The 12479-nt window shown below is 32.9% G+C and overlaps 1 long non-coding RNA gene across 1 annotated transcript; it reads left to right on the top strand.

The window, feature by feature from the left end:
- The first annotated feature begins 5936 nt into the window (after positions 1–5936).
- LOC145601123 (uncharacterized) lies at positions 5937–7354 on the top strand. The gene is made up of 2 exons (XR_014104350.1): positions 5937–6428; positions 7112–7354. It is a non-coding gene; the product is annotated as an uncharacterized LOC145601123 (long non-coding RNA).
- Positions 7355–12479: the final 5125 nt, after the last annotated feature.

Raw genomic sequence — 12479 nt, 5'->3', positions numbered from 1 at the left:
ATAGTTTTAACAAAGGAAATTTGCTAAGTCTAGTAATATTGGTCATTAATTAGAACAAGTGAGAGGAAAAATGAAACATTGTTCAATTTTTTCATCTATTCTTGCTACTTTTGAATTCTTTCTTTTGAGTTCAGATTTTGTCACTGTCTTGAAGCTCGAGAAATTAGATGTTATCCTCCTTGCGACATTCGAATGTGTGCAACAATGGAGAATAATTTTAAATGAAGACTCCTTAATTTAGAATTAAGGGGTCTTTTTTTTTAACATTCTAACTCATGCAATTGTTTGTCTTATGTTAATAAAGTGTCTTGATACAATTTTCACGATGAATGATTGAGTACTAAACTTTTGTATGAGCAAGTATTTTTTTATGTATCATGATTTTGTCTCTTTTCTCTATACTAGTCATACTCTCTAACCTTAGAGTAAATTGAAGTATCGAAACAACAATTATGCAATAAGATTAGTTTTTGAAGTTAAAATTGAAAATGGCTCGAATATGTAATCTGTTTAATGGACAAGTTAAGTTGCAAACTTAGTTTCAAAGGAACAAAATGATTATTAAATCATTGTGATGCATTTGAAAATTGTAAGGCTCGAGATTTACGTAAACCATTTGTAGCTTAGGCGATTCCCGAAAGTAGCTCGAATGGCATGAATATCTCATTTTGTTTTTTTTTTTCGGATATTGGAGCCCCCTATGCGTCAGGTTATGCGCATTCTTGCTATTTCACAAGTCTTTGAGCCCCCAATTTGGGGTAGTTTTATTGACTTGCTATTATTTGGGCCATTCATATGATACTGAGATGGACCTATGTATATGTCCTATTTTTGTTTTAAGATATTTAGGATAATGACATGGCTTTCACATTTTAGTTAATTCATGTTCATGAAAGCAAGTTAGTTTTTTGCTTTTTTATAAACCAAAACAATTGTGTTTAAGGTTTAGTAATCTTACCTAATGTCTAAACGGTTGTAAAGATCATTGCGGTGATTTTATTCTCAAAGTTGATTTAGAACATCAAATATTTTCTTTGTTTTATCAATCTTTGATTTTGGTTTTGTAGGCGGTTTGTTTACCATCCCTTAGCCAATATTCGCATGAGAACTAAGCGAGAACAAGTTCGAGTCAAGAAGAAGTCGAATCTAATTCAATCCTTTTGGAAATATTTATGTATATACATGTATTATCTAAACAGTTATTTAGAATCAGAAAATTTATTTATTTAGGAAAATAAAAATTCAGAAAGGAAATTTTGAATACAATTTTTATTAGAAACATGTTGTTTTGAACTAGAATTCACCCGTCAAAAAGAAAAAAAAAAAGAACTAGAATTCAAAATTTGAAAAGAGGTTTAATAATTATATTTTTTTCAAAACTGGACCTAAAATGGAAAGAAAAGTCTAGCTCGTAATTGAGTGTGACTTTTTTGTCCAAGATTGATGAAGATAAGTTGTAATTTGCAACTTATTTCAATAAAGATATGAAAATGTGAGCAAACTTTTGTAAATCTGATTTTGTTTGTGTTTTTCTGTTTGTCATCATTGTCATATTTTGCTAATTGAAAGTGAAGTTCTTTCAATTAAATAATCACTGTAGTTTGAAAATGAATGTTTTTCAAACCTAGGTTTGGTGAAGTGTTAGAATCATTTATAAAATCATTCGAGTCACTTTCCAAAATATGGTCTCGTTTTAAAATGAAATGTAAGGCGAGACCTATATTTTTAATTTGAAGCCCCCAAGTGTAGACTTAGGTGGCTTTTGGAATTCATGTATACATATGCTAGGGGATGTTTTCATGTTTATTTAAAGCCCCAAGGCTCGTTTTTTCAATTTGTGGAATATTGCATATGTTTATCACAAATTGTTTGATCAAGTAACATAATTAATTTTCGTGGTCAACTAATAGGAAGTGGTATTCTTCCCTTTGTCATTTAAAGTTATTAAGATGGTTCATAATAAGATTTGCATGACATTGATCTCATAGCATAAATAGTGTGTTCAATTTGTAAATAGAGAGAAGTGGGGATGTCCTGGCTTTTTTATGCCCCCAATTTAGAGCAAAGAGAAAAAAATTATATTATTTTTCGAGTATTTTAGTTGCAAAATGGGAGGGATCATCCCGACTTACCCCCTAAAAAAGAAATGAACAAAAAAGATAGATTTGTATAAAAAGGAAGGGGAATCCAACTTTCCCATAAAAGAATAATGAAAGAGAATTGGACATGTTTTCGAAAAGCAAAGATTATTGACTTAATAATTGAATCTTTGTGATGACTTGGTAGTTAGGTATACGTGTAATAGTGATAATGATCATTTTTTCATGTAGGGGCGATGTTCAATCAATGTTCCTCTCTTATAAGAGAAGATGGAGATATCCCACGCAGATGAACATATGAGTTGCTCATGATAAGTGAGAATACCAATGCTCAAGAGTTGTAAAAGACATCTAAAGTTGACGTCGAGGCTGTCGATATATCAAATCAATTTATTGTATTAACTCTTTTTTCTTTCAAGGCAATGTATATAGAACTTGAATTACCTTGTTAATAAATAGCCCTATTATTAAAAGAAAATCAGATTATTGTTTTTTATTAAAAAAAAAAAAAGTGACAGTCATCTCATTTTTCTTTGGCAAAAGATATGGAAAACATCGACTTTAGTTTGATTCGATTGCTTTACTAACATGATGTAACAAGCCAATGGCTATCAAATCATCCAAATCATTTGAATTTTTTTATATGATTTTGTAATCATAACTCAACACTTCATGCATTTTATTTTTGGGAATGACTACTCAATAGTAGGTCCATATATGCAAAGGCCTAAGGTTGGCCATTTTTTAATGGTATGATGATTTTGGTACTTGGTTGGTCTACCTGAAGAAGGGCCTTTCTAAGGTGGCTAGGATTGGGGTTATGAAGAATGGACAGGCTCAAATATACTCCTAAAATCCCTTACTTTTTGGTGCTTCTCAAATTTAAACATTTCTCCTTTGTGTGGCTACTTCCTACATTAGGTTCCTTTTCCTTGTCATCTTTTGCTTTTTTTTTTACAAGTTTTGTTTTGGGTTTAGAATGATTTTTTTTTTTTTTTTTTTTTTTTTTTTTTTTTTTTTTTTTTTTTTTTTTTTTTGCATTTGATCTTTATTTTTGGGTTTAGACTAACTTTGTGTCCCCCTCTTATGTTTCGTTCCCTCAATTTCCTATTTGTATCTCTTTGCACCATTCTCATCCCAAGGTATGGAAAAATGTAGGTTGAATAACTAAGGCTTAACTGACGAGGCACAATAGCTGCCAAAAAGATGGATTTTTTCTAAGGTTATGAACATGGGATTATATTTTTGGAGTTTCAAGTTGCCTCATGTATTGGTGAAATCATTATATCCTTTCTTTGTCGGCCTAAGTTTGGCCTCTTTTCATTCAATTCATCTTATATGCCAAAGCTCATCAACACTCTTAAATTGTTGAGTACGTATGCCTTTTGATATTGCATGTTTGTATGTATACGTTTTATTTAATTGAAGTCAATAAAAATAAAGAGATTGAAAAGAGAACAAGATAGACGTACTTGAAAATAGATTTTTTATTCATTAATTAATGAGAGTACAAAAATAAGTAAATTCGACAGCATTAATCTCTTAGTCTATCATAAAAAAAAAAAAACAAAGGAAAGAAAAAAAACAAGACCTAGGGTGCTACATCTCGAATTGTTGACAATTTCTTGAGATTCCGTCTTCGAGCTTTGTCCGTTTCCGACGTAGGTGAAATCCTCTCTAAAAAACAAGTCCATCTATATGATTCATGGTTTTATTTATCAAGTCCCTTTCAATCAATGTTCCCATATTATAGACTTTTTGATATGTGTCTAAACCAAGGTATTGTAAATGGAAATTATATAGTGGAGACATATTGTCTATGAACTTTAGGACAAGCTCATGATCCGAAGGTCTTTATGAAATAAGAGCAACCTTTGATCGCCACCTAGAAAAGATGTCAATGAAGCCTTCTTCTTTCCCTTGCTTAAGCAATTCAAGATCGTGCAAGGTAGCTGTGAGCTCGATGTTATCTCCATATTGGGTTAAAAACACTTTTACAACGTCAATCCAAGTGGAAGTTTTTTTTGCATTGAGGTTATAAAACCATGATCTAGCAGTTGGGTCCAATGAAAAAGGAAAAGTACATGCATATAGGTTTGGCTCAACTCCTTTCAATGCCATAATTCCAATATAGCTCATTAAGTGAGTCCTAGGATTGGCTATAACCATAAAGGTTGGAAAATCCGTAGTCAAGAACTTTTCTGGGAGAGTCTTGCCACTAGGTTGTGGTACAAGCTCATAATTGAAGTACTTATTCTCTGAGTTAGCTCGAAGGACAAGTTACTCCAAGGCCTCTACTCTTTCGGCTCTTGCTTTTTCTTGCAGAATGTTTTCATTTTCTTTTTCTGCTTTTATTTTAGCCTTTTCTTCTTTTTTATGAGCCTTCAATTAGGCTTCTTCTTCTCTAGGGCCTTTAGGTTTTGGAGTTCCTCTCTAAGTTTCTCCAACGCTGCTTTGTCACCCTTTATTGGACTAGTATGCGAATGTGGAAGATGATCTAGTAATGTGTATCACGAGAAATTGAGCGCGTTCACTTATACCTTTTCTGCCAAGCATTCAAACAATGAATCAAAGTCAAAATGATTGTTTTATTTCCTTTTTAAATCCTTGTAATAAGAATTCACTTTAAGCAATTTTGTTGATGAACAATGCCATTAAATTCACGAACAATCATTAATGGAATCTCATGATTTGTGTTGCCTTCAACAAGGTAATCATCTAATGATTTTACTTTAAATGAATTGTTTTGGAAAAAGGTAAAAGAGAAAGACAAGAAAGTTGGATTGAAAATGCTCATCAAATTTTAGGAATATTAATCAACCCAAACATACTCCTTAAAATGATAAAATATACTATGGTATTTGTTGATCACTTAGATTGCAATAGAGATATATATAATTTTTTTTTTCAATTACGATTCTCATATTGCTCATCTTTAAATGATAATATTTTACTATTTGCTTAAAAAGAATGATGGCCTCCATATGTAAAATCCAAGAAATAATTAAATCATTTTCTCGGTTTTATCATTCTTTATCTTCTCTCTATTTTTTTAGAATTATAATAATTTTTTTTGTATCATACCTTTTTTTTTCGTTCTATTTCTCAATTTTTTTTTTTTTTTTTTTTTTTTTTTTTTTTTTTTTGTTTTGTGTGAGGCAAACATCCCAAGTAAGGTTCTCGGATTTTCTTTTTAAACCATAGAAGAGGTAAATAAATTATACTCTTAAATAAAGGTTGATCACTTACAACTAAAACATGATGAACACAAATAAGAATAAATATATTGATGACGTCTTATTAAGGGATGCGAACTTCTAATGACGAATCATCATAAGATGTAATGTCATTAGTTTGATTAGGAAAACTAATAAACATCGTTCATGCCTTTCTCCCATTTAGAGTTCAAGGGATTTTTAGCACGAATCGTAAGTTTACCCATGACCAAATTGGTCTAGAAAGACCAGAAATGAATTCGGGAGCGAGGGAACTAAGATAACGTTCCCTTTAGAGGGGAATCGCTATCTTAGCCCTAGTACGACCTCTACTAGCTCTTCCTTTTTTCACAATTTTATTACCACACTACTACAAAAATGCTCAAAGAGACCCGAAATAAGAGACTGATTAATCACATAACAGGTCTCTTTGTTTCAAGAGACCCAACATTACAAACAACCGGTCTCTTTGGTGATATTCTGAAAAAAAATTAAATTATACAAAGACCCTTTATTAGATATAACCGGTCTTTCTTAATTTTTTTGGTTTTTAAAATAAAAAGGAGAGACCCGTATTTTCACATAACCGGTCTCTCTTTTCAATTATAAAATATAAAATAAATTTTTTTTTTTGGAGATACCTGTGGTGATACTTAACCGGTCTCCCTTATTTCCAAAAATAAAATATAACTAAACCCTAAAATCTCAACCCTTTATCTTCGATCAATCCGCCTCCATTCTTCAATCCGCCTCCTCTACCTCTCTCTTCTCCTCTATTACCCTCAAAATCCTTATTCCTTAACCATTTCATTCTATTTTTAATTCATCCAATTCCCGTTTCAATTCATCTTTTCTTCATACTTTTAACCCAAATTTTCGATGTTCATCATTTTCTTCAACCTTGGTACTATAGAAATTCCTTACATCTTTCAATTCGTCTCCATGGGCAAACCATTAGAGCTTTGGAAGTAGTTTTAATGGCGTTCAAAGCTTCTCTTCTCGATTTTCCGAGTCATCTTAGAGAAAGAATGGACCATCAAGGAAGATGATCTGCCATTTAGCGACTTTACGGACGACTCACTTCCGATTTCGATGATATACCCACTTAGAACAGGTTATTTTTCCATTGTTTTTTCATTTCATTGTATTTTTTATTTTAGATGTCACTAAAATTAAGTAAAAACCATTAAGTTATGAATTAAGGGAGGTTTGAAAGGAGAGAAACGAAGAGAAAAGTAATTAGAGAATTGTTTGATTCTCAATTTGTATTTTTGTTTTTCAAATTTTTGTGTAAAATTTCATGTTCATTTTACTTTCGTTTTAGGTTTTTTGTATGTGGTTTTGTGGTGGTGTTTTTTATCTATTTGTGAAATTTTGTGATGAATTATAGATCAGCAATTTTGTAATTTTTTGTTGTTATCATACTGAAATGAAATAGCCTCTAAAAGTTTGCAGAAATTCATCCTAGCCTTGCGATAGTTTACAGAGGAATTGGGGTACTGTTGCTGTTGTACTACGCCTTGCTATATGTGGACAACCATAGTTTGATCTGTAAATTTGGTTTATTTTGTGTTTATTATAATGTTGTGTTTGTGGATCTATCAAATTTTGTTATTTTTTATGAGTTTTAGGCTGTCAATTCATAAGATATATTAATTAAATAGTTTGTTTTAATTTAAATAATTCTTATTTGGTTTTGCTAGAATTTTTTGGTTTACTTATGTGAGGAGATGGTTCATAGTTCATTGCTTGTAATTTGAGCATTTTTTTTACTTACTCTTTTACACTGTGTTACAGTTGATTCTGATGAAGTTATTCATGTCCCAAGTGAACGGCAAGAACATTACAAAGCTTATTGCTGCTGGTGGGGGAAAGTTGGATTGTGCTGCTACTGCGTCGAAAGAGGAGAAAGTAAAAAAAATATGTAGTACTCCGTAGTATAGTTAGGATTTATTATTAGTTGAAATAGTGGAGATTTTGTAAAACAAATTAAATCAAAGTGTTGGATTTCAAGCAATGTTATTTTCCTTTAATTTTGAAGCCAATTTGCAATTATCCATCATCTATCAACGACTCAACGCATATGATAAAAAGTAGGGGTGTTCAAAAAAACCCGACCCGAATGTCCCGGCCCACTGTCCCGCTGTCCCGGCAACTACCCGATGGGATTTTTTTTAAAAAATCATGTTTTTGCGGGTCGGGTTCCCGACCCGGGAAAACTGCCTTCAATCCGGGTCGGGATATGGGGCAGATTTTTTAAGAAACGGGTACCCGCATACCCGAATTAAAAATTAAAAAAAAAAAAAAAAAAAAATTTACCCTCTCACTCTCTCAGACAGTCAGACACTCAGACCCACCCCCAACCTAATTTCGTGACATTAGGTTTTCCCCACTCACCGCCGCTCCCTCTTTCCTCTCTTTCTCTCTCTCATCCTGCGGTTCTCAACTCTTTCTTCTTGCCTTCTTCGTTCTTCCCCCTCACGAAACTGCCTTCTTCTTGTTTCCCCTCACTCTCTCTCAGCGATCCGAGTTCCAGTCCAGGTAATTTCAGTCCAGCGAGTTTCAGCGAGTTTCAGCGAGTTCAAGGCTTCAGTCCAGGTAATTTCTATTCTCATGTTAATTTCGTGCTAATTGATAGTGTATTATGGTGTTTAATTTCTATTCTCATGTTAATTTCGTGCTAATTGATAGTGTATTATAGTGTATTTCGTGCTAATTGATAGTGTTTTATGGTGTTTATTCTATTCTCATGTTAATTTCGTGCTAATTGATAGTGTATTATACTGTATTTCGTGCTAATTGATAGTGTATTATGGTGTTTAATTAGATGACAAATTCATACATGCATGCTCGAATTTGTTCTTATCTTTATTTTTCATTTTTATTTTATGCTGATTTGCTCGAATAATGGTGCATTATTTTGAATTATTTCATGTGTGACCTGAATTTTAGTTTCAAGATATTATGTAGATTATCAATTCGGTATTTAGGCATTGACAGAATAAGTGATTAGTGTACATTGTAGTCTTGTACAATGTAATTTTCAGCTTTAAAATGAATGGACTGATTTATGTATGTTTGTTTTTTTACCAGAAAATGTCAGATTCAAATGACATGATGGTGACAAATTCAAATGAAACAGTTGGGAACCAAAGATCTGATGATAGTGATGAGGCAGAAATTTTGGAGAAGGCTCCGAAAACATGGCATAAGAAGAAGAGAGCGGGGAAAAAACCAAAAGCCGAAAACAATGGAGGTAAGAAGAAAAAAACCTCTGATGCTTGGGATCACTTTTGCGTGCTTGCAAATGATGTAGATCATGCTAAATGTGTTTATTGTGGAACAGTAATTGGTTGTAAAAGTTTAAATGGAACTAATGGCATGAAGAGACACACTGAAAGGTGTAAAAAAGCTCCATTTTACAAAGATAAAACTCAAACAATCTTAGATTTTGAGTCTAGGACACAGATTAATACCGATGGGACTGTTCAAACTGTTAGTGTTCCTAAATTGTGGAGATATAATTATGATGAGATTAGAAAAGCACTTGCTAAGATGTTGATTGTAGATGAGCTGCCTTTTGCATTCGTTGAACGTGAAGGTTTTCGTCAGTTTTGTAAAGTTGCTTGTCCTGAATTTGTTACTCCCTCGCGTGCTACAATTACAAGGGAGTGTTATGGTCTTTTTATTGAGAAAAGGAAGGAGTTAATGAACGTTTTCAATAATTTGTCATCTAGAGTATGTCTTACTACAGATACATGGACATCGGGTCAAAATTTGTCATATATGTGTCTTACTGCTCATTTCATTGATGATAATTGGAAATTGCATAAGAGGATCATTAACTTTTGTCCTGTTGCTGGTCATTCTGGGGAGCTTATTGGTAAATCTGTTGAAAAATGTTTGTTAGAATGGAATGTAAAGAGGGTTTTAACTGTAACAGTTGACAATGCTAGCTCAAATGATTTGGCTATAAAATACTTGAAAAAAATCTTTAATCTTTGGGATGGGTGTGTGTTGAATTCTGAGTTTTTGCATATGAGATGTGCCGCACATATTTTGAATTTGGTTGTCAAAGATGGCTTGAAAGATGTGAATGTGTCTGTTTTAAAAGTTAGAGCTGCTGTGAAATATGTGAGGTCTTCTCCTTCTAGGCTTCAAAAGTTCAAGTCTTGTGTTGAAGAGGAGAAAATCACTTCCAAAGGTCTTGTTTGCCTAGATGTTGAAACAAGGTGGAATTCCACCTATTTGATGCTTAAGAGTGCTTTAGTGTTTAGGAAAGCCTTTAAGAATATGAAAACAAAGTTCTCTCCTTACACTAAAGAGCTTATGAAGCAACCGGTAGGGGGTGCTCCGGATGATGAGGATTGGGATAAAATTCAAAGTTTCTTGCCTTTTCTTGAAATTTTTTATAATGCTACTTTGAAGTTGTCCGGATCCCGTTATGTGACGGGAAATACTTTTGTGGAGGAGATTTATGATATTGGGTACACAATATATGACTATGTTAATGACCCGAATGATGATGTTAAGAAAATGGCAATGCAAATGAAGTTGAAATTTGACAAGTATTGGGCAAATGTTCATAATATTAATATTTTGATGTTCATTGCATTGATTCTTGATCCTAGGAATAAGATGAAGTATACGGAGCACATTGTGCGTAATTCTTATGATGTTAGTAGTTCCTATACTTTGTGTCAACGCATTCAAGATGCATTGAATTTATTATATGAGTCTTATGCACAAAAAGTAGAGTCATCTTCTTCTAAACTTGCCTCTACAAGTCAAAGTGAAAAAGGTGGACAAGAGCAAAAAAAGGGTCTTAACAATGTATCTCGGTTAAGGGATAGTTTTGTAAGGGAAAGTGGTAATGATTCATCTTCCAAAGGAATGACCGAATTGGAAAAGTATTTAGGGGATAAATTAGAGCCTAGTGATGTAGATTTCGATATTTTGGTATGGTGGAGTGGACAAGGAAAAACATACCCAATACTTATGACTATGGCTCGTGATATTCTTGCTATTCCGGTTTCTTCCGTTGCTTCCGAGTCCGCTTTTAGCACGGGAGGACGTGTTCTAGATTCCTTTCGGACTTCTTTGAGCACAAAAATGGTAGAAGCTCTTGTTTGTGGCCAAGATTGGATGCGTAGTTCTAGTGTCCCTATTACTATAGAGGAAAATTTGCTTGAGTTGGAAAGTATGGAAGAAGAAGGTGATTTAATTAACTTTATCTATTACTTTATTTTACTATGTTATACATAATATATTTGATATGTAATTATTTTTTTGCATTATTTGGTTTTGTAGGAATTAAAGACTTGGTTTTGGAGCAACCAACAATTATTATTGATGAGACAATTGAAGTTTCGGATCTCACAAGTGAAACATGACCTCCAAGCTTATTTGATTTGCATTGTGGCTTTGTTCTATTATTGTACTTTGTAATTTGTGAGTTTGGAATTATGTAACTAATTACTTTCCCTAAACTTTAGCTTTTAATTAGTACTTTAATTATGTTAAGACATGTATTTGAATATGTTCATGCAGATTTTTACAAAATTAAAAAAGTGCAGCAGGTTTCTTATAATAGGCAGCAGGTTTTAACAAAAAAAAAATAAAAATAAAGCAGGTTTTTACAAAAAATAAAATCTGAAAATCTTGAATTACAAAAAAAATGCAGCAGGTTTTTTATTAAAATAAATTAAATTACAGCAAGGATAAATAGTTAAATACATAATATTAAGTAAAAAGTTAATTTAAAAAAAAAAGAAAAAAAGATCCGGGTACCCATGTCCCGACCCGAATAATCCGGGTACCCGAAACCCGGGTACCCGGATTATTCGGGTCGGGACATGGGACAAGCTATCAAGTACCCGAAAACCCGGGTACCCGGATTTTCGGGTACCCGAAAACCCGGGTACCCGGATTTGAACACCCCTAATAAAAAGCATGTAATAATATGAAAAAACTAAAAAGCAATTAAAATAAGCTGTATTTTTTTTATTTTAAATGAAACTAAAGAGACCTAAGTTAAATAATGGTCTCAGTTTTCTGAAAAAAGAGACTGCCTATCTTAAATAGGCGGTCTCAGTTTTCTGAAAAAAGAGAATGCCTATCTAAGATTAGCGGTCTCGGTTTTCCAAAAAATGAGACTGCTTATCTAAGATAGGCGGTCTCAGTTTTTCCATTCTAGAGACCGCCTCTAAAAAAGCAAGAGACCGCTTAGCTAGAGACTGCCTCTAAGGCAGTCTCTTTAGCCTTTTTAGACGGGTCTTTTTGGCCTTTTTTGTAGTAGTGCCAAACAATATATGCAATGTGATACCTAAATACTAAGTTAGTTGATTTTATTTACAATAATTAATCATGTAGGAAATACATTGCAAAAGTCATTAATCTTTGTTTAATCAGTATTCGTGAAAAGAACAAAATAAACAATATTTATCTTGTCTTATGTTATAAATCAACAATTAATTATAAAATTCTAGTCTTAATTAACGAAAGAATAATACGTGAATTAATTAATTAAAATTTTGTGTAAAGTGATCAAACAACGCTATTTATTAAATTAAAGTTATTTAAACAATAAAAGAAGAGTGATTTATCTAAGTGCTCAGGAAACTAACCGTTCTTCTTTCATGTTAAATCTCCGTTGAATGCGTTTATGGACTTTATTTCTTCTTCGTATCACCAAGGACTTCAATGGATTCAATTAAGGTTGGAAAGTATTTGGGAAGAGAGAAGAAAAATTAGTATCATAGTAGAGAAGTTGAGAGATTAGGGTTTTAAGAATGCTAGGATTTTAATTTTAATTTTTTCGGCCCTCGTAATGCTGAACGAAGATAGCTATTTATAGGCGTAGGGATCTAGGTTTAGGGTTTTAGAGTCGCTCCATCAGGTGGCACGCGCGACTCTCTCAGTCGAGCTTGGTGCCGCGCGCATCTCAATGAGTCGTGCGTGCAACTAACTGATGAGTTGTTCTGGGATGCGGTTTGCCTTATACAAAAACGTGTTTTAAAACTTCCATAACTTTGGATTGCAAATTAATGTTTAGGCGTGTAAGATATCATTGGAAATATTTGCATGTCTACTTTCTAATGACGTTAGAATTAGATTAAAATCTGTTATGGATAAAATATATGGTCGTTGGAGTGCAAGGGAGTCG

This window comes from Chenopodium album, chromosome 1 (genome assembly GCF_948465745.1).
Source record: "Chenopodium album chromosome 1, dcCheAlbu1.1, whole genome shotgun sequence".
NCBI classification, from domain to species: domain Eukaryota; kingdom Viridiplantae; phylum Streptophyta; class Magnoliopsida; order Caryophyllales; family Amaranthaceae; genus Chenopodium; species Chenopodium album.
The sequence above is the reverse complement of the archived record's forward strand: the minus strand, read 5'-3'. Positions and strand labels throughout refer to the sequence as shown.